The sequence below is a fragment of the Spermophilus citellus genome, assembly GCF_964194105.1.
Source record: "Spermophilus citellus genome assembly, contig: SCAFFOLD_184, whole genome shotgun sequence".
Taxonomy (NCBI): Eukaryota; Metazoa; Chordata; class Mammalia; order Rodentia; family Sciuridae; genus Spermophilus; species Spermophilus citellus.
In genome coordinates this window covers 743,717-756,705 of record NW_027673117.1, presented here as the reverse complement: position 1 = coordinate 756,705, position 12,989 = coordinate 743,717, and positions in this window count along the sequence as shown.

The following is a 12,989-nucleotide window of genomic DNA, read 5'->3' as shown; positions in this document are numbered from 1 at the left end:
TTATTTCAACTTTCATTTTTTACTTTTGTTTCTACTTAGTGCCCAGCCGTTTTTACTTTGGAATTCATCAAGTCTAGAAAATTATTCCTCTTGTTCAAACACCATGGTTCCAAGAACTGTAGCTGAAATGTACAAACTGCCCCCTTAGGGAATCTAGACTGATAGTCCTGCCCTGGATGAGCCCATGTATCAGTACATTCTTAAAAGTCAAAGCCATAAGGAACAAATTGTTATGCCTTTTATCTTTCTAAGGTTGTTGTCTAGTGAACAAACCAGTATTAAAATTTACACAAATCTAAAAATGTAAGAAAACAGATTTCAAAATGACAAGGGATGCAAAAATTAAAAATAATTCTTTGGGAGAATGTAAATAGGTGTTAGAAGGAACTGATTTTTTTATGTATAAAAATGTCAGAAACTAAACACTGGTGATCGTTTTACAACATTGTGACTACTGCATAAGCTATGGGATTGTAACCTTAAAAATTGTAAATTAGATTTTTAATTATATTTTGCCAGAAGAAAAAAAAAGGTTTTGTAAGAGGAACAAGAAAAATGTCAAAACCATAGCAAAAATAATAATTATAAAATAATAAAAGATTTCAAAAGGCAAACAAAAATGCAAGTGATATTTGCCCAATAAATAACACTATTTCCATAATGAGAAACATTTATTTGAATATGCTACTGCCTATATATAATGATCAACAGTGGATTGTTTTCTTATGCCTGACATATTTGTATCAGAAAATCATGTCCGAGTAGCCATGAATATTAGCTATCTGTAATTTTAATTAATAGTTTATTTAGATAGAGCCACATTTTTTTCCCAGCATCCCAATTCACCATAGCCAAATTATGGAAGCACTTCCCATTACGGACGCAGCTCCCAATAGATGAATTGAGTAATAAAATGTGATACACACAATGGAGTTTTTAGTCAGCTATAAATAATATTATTGACAAATGTCACAATTTAAATGGACAGAAATTAACAACATCATGCTATGTGAAATAAATCAGACTGATCAAGGGTCAAATGTTTTCTTTCACATGCAGCAGCTACAGCAAAACAAAGGGAAAGGAGAGCTGGATATCATAAAGATATAGGAAAGATTAGTGGAGTATGAGGAGATTGGGTGGGAGTGACAGGAAAGGAGAATATCAAATGTAATACACACATACCACTGTGAATTCCACATTCCTGTATATGTAGAAAGCATCAACCATAAATGAATAAATAGATTAATAAAATAGATGAAGGAGAATATTGGGGGAAAATAATGAAGGGAAAAATAAGGTAATGAGCATTGAAAGGGATTAAATTAATTTAACAAAAGAGGTGAAAGCCTTGTACAATAAAAAGTACAACATGCTAAAGAAAAAGAATTAAAGAAGACCTAGAAGATAGAAAGTTCTACCTTGTTCTTAAATAGGTAGAAGTAATATTGTCAAAATGACCATGCTACCAAAAGCACTGTAAAGATTTAATGCAATTCCAATCAAAATCCCAAGACATTCCTCATGGAAATAGAAAAATAAATAAAAATTAATCCTGGAAAAACAAAGAGACCCAGAAGAGGCAAAGCAATCCTTCGAAGAGGAATGCAGGTGGCATCACTATACCACACCTTAAACTATACTTCAGAGGAATAGTAACAAAACAGTGTGGTACTCGAACCAAAATAGACAAGTAAACCAATGGTATAGAATAGAGAACACAGAGAATAACCCACATAAATACAGACATATCATACTAGACAAAGGTACCCAAAACATATTGGAGGAAAAATAGTCTTTTCAACAAATGGTACTAGGGAAAGTGCAAATCCATATGCAGCAACATGAATTTAGGACCCTCTCTTTTATCATACACAAAACTCAAATCAAAGTGGATCAAGGACCTAGGAATTAAACCAGAGTCCCTACACCTAAGAGAAGAAAATATAGGTCCAAATCTTCATCATGCTGTATTAGGCCCCGACATCCTTAATAAGACTATTATAGCATAAGAATTAAAACCAGGAATCAATAAGTGGACAGATCAAAACTAAATAGCTTCTCAGCAAAAGATACAAGCAGTGAGGTGAAGAGACATCCTACATCCTGTGAGCAAATTCTTACCACTCACATGTCAGATAAGCCCTCATCTCTAAGGTATATGAAGAACTCAATCTTGACACCAAAACAAAACAAAACAAAACAACAACAACAAAAAAAAACACACACACACACACACACAACCATATAACCCAATGGATAAATGGACCAAGGAAATCAACAAGCATTTCTCAGAATATGATATACAATTGAGCAACAAATATATATGAAAAGTTCAACACAGCAATTAGAGAAATGCAAATCAAAGCTAAGACTTCATCTCCAGCCAGAATTGCAGCTTTTATGCATATAAACAATAAGTGTCGGCAAGGATGTGGGGGAATAGGCACATTGATACATTGCTGGTGGGGATGCAAATTGGTGCAGGCAATATGGAAAGCAGTATGGAGAGTCCTTGGAAATCTGGGAATGAAACCACCATTTGACCCAGCTATCCCACTCCTCAGTCTATACCCAAAGGGCTTAAAAACAGCATACTACAGGGACACAGCCACATCAATGTTTATAGCAGCACAATTCACAATAGCTAAACTGTGGAGCCAACCTAGATGCCCTTCAGTGGATGAATGGATCAAGAATATGTGGTATATATACACAATGGAATATTACTCAGCACTGAAAAAGAATAAAAACATTGCATTTGACAGTAAAGGAATGGAGTTGGAGAATATTATGTTAAGTGAAGTTAGCCAATCCCAAAAAAAAACAAATGCTAAGTATTTTCTCTGATATATGTGTGGTGACTCACAGTGGGGTAAGGAGAGAGAACATGAGAGGATTAGATTGATTCTAGATAGGGAAGACAGTGAAAGGAAAATGGATGGGGAAGGGGATTAGCAAGGATGGTGGAATATTATCAACATCATTATTCAAAAACACATGTATGAAAATTTGAATTTGATGCCAACATACCTTATATACAAACAGATATGAAAATTTTGTTATATAAGAGTTGTAATGGATAAAGAAATAAGTACATGTATAATGGCATGAATTAGCAAGAACATACTTTTTTATACAGATATATGAAAAATTGTGCTCTGTGTGCAATACGGATTATAATGCATTCCACTGTTGTCATGTAATTAAAAAATAAATAATTTTTTTTAAAAAAGAAACTTATTGGAACCCGTTGGGGACACTATAAGCCTACAGGGTAAAGATTGTAAAACCTTGAAAACACAGAGATCGAAGAGAAGATTCATGAAAAACATGAAAAACCAAGAAGAATGTGCCCCAAACAAAGATGCTACATTATTAGAATCCATGGTCAGAACATCAGGAGAAAAAAACAGAGAAGGAGTGGAGGAAGTACATAATTTTCTGTGAATTAAAGGATGATATAAGAGCAAATACAGGCAGCAGAGGATCATTTTAATAAAGAGCTACATAAGCAAATACAGAAAGCAAAAGATTCCTTCAATAAGGAGATAGAAATTCTGAATAAACAAACAAACAGATATCCTTGAAATGAAAGAAATAGTAAATCAAATTAAGAACTTAATAGGCAGCATCTCCAACAGAATAGATCACTTGGAAGACAGAACCTCCGACATTGAAGGCAAAATATATAATCTTGAAAAAATGAAGTTGACCCCAGTGAAGATGGTAAGAAACCAGGAGCAGACGATTCAAGAATAATGAGATAACACAAAAAGACCAAATTTAACAACTATTGGGATAGAGGAAGGCATAGACATCTAAACTACAAAAATGGAGAATCTATTCAATGAAATAATATCAGAAACATTTCTAAACATGTAGAGTGAATTGGAAAATCAAATACAAGCAGCATACAGGACACCAAATGAACAAAAGCACAACAGATAAACACCAACGCACATCATAATGAAAACACCTAGCATGCAGGAGAAGCAGAGTATTTTAAAAGCCACAAGAAAAAGGAATCAGATTATATATGGGAGAAAAAATTGGAATCTCTGATTTCTCAACCAAGACCCTGAAAGCTACAAGAAGATCCTGCAACAACATATACCAAGCTCTGAAAGAAACAGATGCCAACCAAGAATCATACCCAGCAAAATTAAATTTTGATTAGCAATTGAATTTTGATATAGATGTAATTTTTCTGACAAAATAAAAACCTTCCAGGATACACAAAACTTGAAAGAATTTACAACTAGAAGGCCTGCACTACAGCACATACTTGGCAAAATATTCCATGAGGAGGAAATGAAAAACAATGAAAATTAGAAAATGGAAGTATCCCTCTGAATGAAAAACCTATCAAAGAGCAAGTTAAATACCAAAAATAAACAAAAAAATAACTGGGAATACAAATCATGTAACAATAATAACCCTGAATGTTAATTTCTAAAACTCAGCAAGCAAAAGACTGGCAGATTGGATTTAAAAAGAAGACCCAATAATATTCTGCCTCCAAGAGATTCATCTCATAGGAAGACACCCACAGACTGAAAGTGACAGGTTGGAAAAAATATATGTCACTTGGGCTGGGGCTGGAGCTCAGCGGTAGAGTGCTCACCTAGCATGTTTGAGGCCCTAGGTTCGATCCTCAGCACCACATAAAAATAAATAGATAAAATAAGGATGGAAACCCCTGCTTGCTTTCACAGTCCATGTGAGTGGTATGTTTTTTAATATTTATTTTTTATAGAGGGACACAATATCTTTATTTTATCAAATAATGTGGACTTCAAGTGAAAGTTAATCAGAAGGCATAAAGGAGGACCTCTCATAATGCTTAAGGGAACCATACACCAACAAGACAGAACAATTATAAATATTTATGCCCCAAACAATGGAGTATCTATGTTCAAACAGAATCCTCTCAAGTTCAAGGTCCAAGTAGACTACAAGACAATAATTCTGGGTGACTTTAACACACCTCTTTTACCACTGGATAGATCTTCCAAACAAAAGCCAAACAGAAATTATAGAACTCAATAATACAATCAATAACATAGATTTTACTGACATACATAGACTATTTCATCTTTCAACAGGTGAAGACACTTTCTTCTCAGCAGCAAATGGATATTTCTCTAAAATAGACCATATATTATGCCACAAAGCAACTCTAAGCAAATACAGAAAAGTAAGGATACTACCCTGCATTCTATAAGATACTAATGGATTGAAATTACAAATCAATGATAAAAATAGAAGATTCTCCAACACCTGGAGACTAAATTATATGCTAGTGAATGAAAAATGGGTTGCAGAAAACATCAAAGTGGAGATTTTAAAATCTTGGAGGTGAATGAGAATACAGATACAACATATCAAAGTCTCTGGGACACTATGATGGCATTACTAAGAGGAAAGTTCATTGCATGGAGTTCATCCCTTAAAAAAAGAAAAAGTCAAATAAATGACCTAAAATTGCATCTCAAAGCCCTAGAGAAAAAAATGAATCAATACCAAAAGCAGTAAAGAACAGAAAATAATTAAAATCAGAACTGAAATCAATGAGATTGAAACCAAAGAAGCATTTAAAAATTGACAAAATGACTGGGAATGGAACCACCATTTGACCGAGGTATCCCACTCCCCAGTCTATACCCAAAGGACTTAAAAACAGCATACTACAAGGACATAGCCACAATGATTTTAGCAGAACAATTCACAATAGCCAAACTGTGGAGCCAACCTAGATGTCCTTCAATAGATGAATGGATAAAGAAAATGTGGCATTTGTACACAATGAAATATTACTCAGGAGTAAAAGAGAGTAAAATCATGGCATTTGCAGGTAAATGGATGGCAATGGAGAAGATAATGCCAAGTGAAGTTATCCAATCCCCAAAAACCAATGCCCAATGTTTTCTTTGATATATGGAGGCTGACTATAGTGGGGAAGGGAGGGGGAGCATGGGAGGAATAGATGAATTCTATTCAGTGCAGAGGGGTGGGAAGGGAGGTGCCATGGGATTAGCAAGGGTGGTGGAATGTGATGGACACCATTATCCAAAGTACATGTATGAAGAAATGAATTGGTGTCAACATACTTTATATACAGAGAAGAAAAATTGTGCTGTACATGTGTAGTAAGAATTGTGATACATTCTGCTGCCAGATATTTTTTAAATTAATTAATTTTTTAAAAATTTTTCAAAATGAAAAGTTGGCCCTTTGAAAAAATAAATACATTTGATAAACCCTTATCCATGCTAATGTAGAGAAAGAAAAAAATCTCCAATTACTAAAATCCATGACAAAAAAGGAATATCACCATGAACACTAGAGAAATAAACATAATTTGAAATTATTTTGAAAATTTGAACTCTAATAAAAGAGAAAATATTGAAGACATCAACAAATATCTAGAATCATATAGTTTATCCAAACTGAGTGAGGATGATATATACAAGTTAAACAGATCATTTTCAAGCAATGAATTAGAAGACACCTTCAAAAGCCTACCAACCAAAAAAAAAAAAATAGCCCAGGACTTAATGGATACAAGACCTTCAAAGAAAAACTAACACCAACAATCCTCAAATTATTCCATGTAATTGAAAAAGAGGGAACACTTCCAAACTCACTCTATGAGGCCAATATCACCTTTATTCTAAAATCAAAGACACATCAAGAAAGAAAACTTCAGACCAACCTCTCTAAAAAACAGATGCAAAAATTCTCAATGAAATTCTGGCAAATAAAATACAAAAACATATCAAAAAGATGGTGCATCATGATCAAGTGGAATTCACGCCAGGGATGCAAGTTTGGTTAAACATACAGAAATCAATAAATGTAATTCATCACATCAGTAGATTTAAACATAAGAATCATATGATCATCTCAATAAATGCAGAAAGAGCATTTGACAAAATACAGCACCTGTTCATGTTCAAAACACTAGAAAAACTAGGGATAACAGGAACTTACCTCAACATTGTAAAGGCTGTCTACACTAAGCCCCAGGCCAATATCATTCTAAATGGAGAACAACTGAAGGCATTCCCTCTAAAATCTGAAACAATACAGGGATGCCCTCTCTCACCATTTCTATTCAACATAGTTCTTGAAACACTGGCCAGAGCAATTAGACAGAGGAAAGAAATTAAAGGAATAAGTATAGGAAAAAAAGAAATTAAATTAGCACTATTTGCTGATGATATAATTCTGTACCTAGAAGACCTAAAAAACTCAACTAGAAAATTTCTATAACAACAATTCAGCAAAACAGCAGGATATAAAATCAACACCCATAAATCAAAGGCATTTATGTATATCAGTGACAAATCCTCTGAGGGAGAAATAAGAAAAACTACTCCATTCACAATATCCTAAAAAAAAAAAAATAAGATACTTGGCAATCAACAAAAGAGGTGAAAATCTATACAATGAAAACTATGGAACACTAAAGAGAAATCAAAGACCTTAGAAGATGGAAAGATTCAAATTGATCTTGAATAGGCAGAACTAATATTATCAAAATGACCATATTACCTAAGCACTATACAGATTTAATGCAATACTGATCAAAATCCCAATGGCATTCCTCATGGAAATAGAAAAAGCAATCATGAAATTCATCTGGAAAAATAAAGACCCAGAATGGCTAAAGCAATTCTAAGCAGGAAGAGTGAAGGAGGAGGTTTCATTATACCAGACCTTAAACTATACTACAGAGCAATAGTAACAAAAATAGCATGGTATTGGCACCAAAACAGGCCGGTAGACCAATGGCACAGAACAGAAGACACAGAGACCAACCCACAAAATTACAACCACCTTATACTCAAAAAAGGGGCCAAAAAATTGCACTGGAGAAAGGACAGCATCTTCAACAAATGGTGCTGGGAAAACTGGAAATCCATATGCAACAAAATGAAATTGAACAGCTCTCTCTAACCATGTACAAGACTCAACTCAAAGTAGATCAAGGACCTAGGAATCAAACCAGAGACTCTGCATATAACGGAAGCAAAAGTAGGCCCTAATTTTCATCATGTGGGATTAGGACACAACTTCCTTAATAAGACTCCTATAGCACAAGAATTAAAACCAAGAATCAATAAATGGGATGGATTCAAACTAAAAAGCCTTTTATAAAAAAAAAACAATAGAATAGCCTACTTCCTGGGAGCAAATCTTTACCCCTCACACATGAGATAGAGCACTAATGTCTAGGGTATATAAAGAACTCAAAAATCTTAACACCAAAAAAAAAAAAAAATAACCCAATCAAGAAATGGGCCAAGGACCTGAACAGACACTTCCCAGAAGAGGATATACATATAAATCAGTACACAAATATGTAAAAAAAAATGCTCATCATCTCTAGTAATTAGAGAAATGTAAATCAAAACCACTGTAAGATATCATCCCACTCCAGTCAGAATGGCAGCTATAATGAAGACGAACAAGAGCAAGTGGTGACTAGGATGTGGGGGAAAAAGGCACACTCATACATTGCTGGTGGGACTGCAAATTGGTGCAGCCATATGGAAAGCAGTATGGAGATTCCTTGCAAATCTGGAAATGGAACCACCATTTGACCCAGCTATTCCTCTCCTCGGAATTTACCCAAAGGAAAGCAGCACACTACAGGGACACATCCACATCAATGTTTATAGCAGCACAATTCACAATAGCTAAACTGTGGAGCCTACCTAGATGCCCTTCAGTGGATGAATGGATAAAAAAAAATGTGGAATGTATACACAATGAAATATTACTCCAAACTAAAAGAGAATAAAATCATGGAATTTGCCAGTAGATGGATGGAGTTGGAAAATATTATGTTAAGTGAAGTTAGCCAATACCCAAAAAACAAATGCCAAATATTTTCTCTGATATATTGGGGTGACTCTCAGTGGGGTAGGGAAGAAGATCATGGGAGGATTAGATTAATACTAGATAGGGAAAAAGGGTAGGAGGAAAATTAATGGGGCAGGGGATTAGTAAGGATATTGGAATGTGATGGTTATCATTATACAATGATATATTCGACATGGTTATTAAAAAGACATGTGGGAAGGCTTGAATTGGGTGTCAAAATACCTTAGATACAAAGAGAGATGAAAAATTATGGTATTTATGTGTAGTAAGAATTATAAGGCAGAAAGAAATGAGTACATGTATAATGGCATAAATTGACGTGAATATACTTTATATACAGAGATATGAAAAATTGTGCTCTATGTGTGTAATAAGGATTATAATGCATTCACCTGTTATCATGTATTTAAACAATAAAAACAATATATATAAAATTAAATCATGACCTAAAAAACATCCTAAAAAAGAAAAAGAAAGAAATTGTGAGATAGGATGCATGTGGTGCTACACAACTGATATATCCAGTGGTCTAGAGGCTGAGGCAGGGGATCACAATTGTGAAGCTGACACCAGCAACTGAGTGAAACCCTGCCTAAACTTTAAAAAAAGTAGGCAAAAGTAATTTTAAATTTTAAAAAAATTAAAAAATATTTTTAAGTAAAATTTAAAAACTGCTGGGGATATAGTTCAATAATAGGATACCCTGGAAATTCCATCCAGAAATAACCATTTCTGGCAATCAGCCACATTTTGTTTGCCATACTGCATACAGTTTGATCAATACTATGAAACACCGTCTCAGTTTTATATCAATGTCACATAAATGTCACATTTCACATATAATCATACTTAAAAACTACATACGCAGAATTTGAAAAAATACAAATACAGTTCAGCATATAAGAGACTGAATGATAAAATTCTTCATTATAAAAAGGACCGCTCCCCTCAGGTTCATCTATGAAAAAAACCCCTCAAAATTTCACCATGATTTCTTTGTAACTGAAGAAGGGACCAAAGCAAACAGTTTGAAAATTCTCCTATTTATATCGATATGAAATTAGCCAAGAATTCTGAACTATAAGAGCAAAAGCAGGAGCAATCATTACCAGGCACTAATGCATATTATAAAATTATCATATTGCAGAAATTTGAGGACCAAAAAATTTGCACAGTGCAGAAATTTTATAGATGACTCCACATATATGTAAATGTCATTTTTATGATTAAGTGCAATGAAAAGGCCATGATAAATGCAACCATCACCAGAAGAGGATTTGATGTGAATGAACAAGACAACCCAGCATGAAGGGAGGTGTGGGAACTGGAGGGCTTGAGTGCAGGGCACACATGGTACTGGATTATACTCCAGCAACCCAAAGAAGCACATATTGAGTAGGATTATGTTTTATAATTATACCAGAATAGGAGGCTCCTGGATTTTTTCCACACATGCATACAACAAATTAACACCTACTTCTCTCTTGAGTTCCTCTTAAATAAAGTTATACGTGGATTGAGATACCTATGCATTGGACCACTGAGAAAATATCTACCATCCGAAGAGCAGTCAAAGTTGAGGGAAACTTGGGCATTAGTCCTGCCTTTAACAATGTGCTACACAATGGGGACAGAATACCCCCATCCAGTGGTCCATCCAGTGTCACCCAGAGTAGATGAAGACTGATTTGGGTCACAAATGGAGCACATTGGACACTATATGACTTGCAGCTGGAAACACAATTTGGTGTTCATAGAAGAGCAAGCTGGATATACACAAGTATCAGGATGAGAGAAAAGGGTTGGTTTTCTATGGCTGTGGTGGGTAATGAGCTTTATCCCATGGGATCAGGGCAGAAAGGGAGTGAGAGCAAGGGTCCCAGTTTATCCCTAGAAGGGATTTGCCAGCATAATCTGCAAACTGTGGCTGCTAACAGTGGAGCTCCTCCCTATCCAGTCCCTAAGGGTAGACAGGGCAAATGCAGTCCACCCTGACAGCCCTGCCTAAGCCCTCTCCCCCCTACCTCAGTAATAACTCCAGGCCTGACCAGTTCTTTCTAGAAGGAGTAAGTCCAGGCACTCAGAGTCCCAACATTTTTCCCCATTCCATGGACTCCATCCTAACCCACCAAGCTTTGGGAGCGATGGCAACTGAGCATGTGCAAATCTCCCTGGATCACAAAGAAGGGGCTTCACATTGGGTGCAACACTTCCATGGACTATGATTCCCCCCACCCCAGGAGTGAAGAAAAAGGATTAAAACCACAGCTCCCTGTTTCTTTCTAGAATAGGCTCACACCACCTTCTTGCAGTGAGCACAGGCAACCTCGGTTCTAACCAACTGCATCAAGAATTCAGTCCCCAGCCAAGTAGGAGAATTTCTGCAGCCTGAGCACAGCTGTGGGAAAGGCTCCATATCAAACAGGTGAAGGAACCAGTCCTCCAATTACATGGATATGGAGAAAGACCTGCAAACAAGGGGATAGAATATAAGCTTAGTGCAGCTTATATTAAATAGCATGGAGTTCATTAAAAGCTAACAGAGTAACAACCACTCTGGACGCATTTCCAAAAGAACTTGTACCAGTGTGTTAATAATGCTTGCATGCCCATCGCTGTTCCAGGATCCACAGGACCCAGGATGAGGGAACATCTGAAGCGGCTTCTGGATAAGGAGACTCCTCCCAGCCACAGAGCCATCACCTACTACCCTGAAAAACTACTCCCCCTAAATGCACCTGCTCATAGGTCAACAGGTGGCTGATATGTACCAGACACTCAAGAGACCTCAGATGTGCCAGGTGTGGGATGCTCATGTCAGGCAGAGCCAAAACAGGACCAGGAAAATATCACAGAGGGCATGAGACCCCTGGGACATGCAGTCCATAGGAAGGACTCTCAGCCCAAAGACATTCTGACAAGGTGTCTGGCCTGGGTGAGGTAGCGAGAATACACACACACACACACACACACACACAACACACACAATTTTTTCAAATGTCAATTGGTTTTTTGTGTACTTTTCTCTCATGTGAAATGCTTATAAACAGAAAACGTTTGCTTCTTATTTTATTACACTGGAGAGGAAAAACCGTCACTGGAAATGGGGACAGGGGACTGGAATTTGAGGAATTCATTGATACATGTGTACAGGTTTCGTCTGGGAGACAGGGTTGTGGATATGACATTTTGTTTCCCTTACATTTAGAACATTCAGGGGGACCCAGGCAGGAGGGCCACACCTGTAATCCCAGCCACTCAGAAGGCTGAGGTATAAGTTCAAGGTCAGACTCAGCATCTCAGCATCTGTGAGGAGATAAATGATAAAAAGTACGAGGGCTGTATCTCTGTGGGAAAGGACCTCTGCATTCAATCCACTATACCACCCATGCCCCCCAAAAAGAAAGAAAACCTCAGAGGGGAGAAAAACCTGAGACCCCTAGAGATTCCAGCCTGCTTGGGTAGGAAAAGGGCCCACAGACTGGTGATTCTCACGGTCCCAACACTCTGAAATACACCACAGAAGAAATTCACGTAGGAGACACGAGCTGCCAATATGTATAGGAGATACCCGTGTGTTTAATAATGAGAATAAAAAGAATTCAACATCTTTAGAAACCCAAGAAATGTAAAATAAAACCTATCAGAGAGAAAATTAAATAGTATCAATGACGATAGGAAACAAAAGAATTCTAATAAACTCAAAATGTTTAAGTGCTTCTTAACTATTTGTTGGAACTGTTTTGCCATTAAAGACACATGATAGTCCCCCACCGCAGGGACTTGCTGCAATCAGTTCATAGGACCAGGATAATACATTACTAGTCATGGTACATTCAGCTTAAAAATACTATAAAATACCATGGGTAAGTTTTACACGGGTGCCATATGCATGTGGTACTATGTATAACTATGATGCACTAATAAACAATCCAGCATGCTTTACTCTTAATGGAAGCACCCAGTCCTAAAATTCATCCACAAAGTTAAATATATGTAAACTTAACCAAGAAACTTTTGAATTATAAGAGAAAAATAATAATAATAAGAAGAAGTTATTACCTAACACGTGCATTGTAAAGTTGTACTCTTAC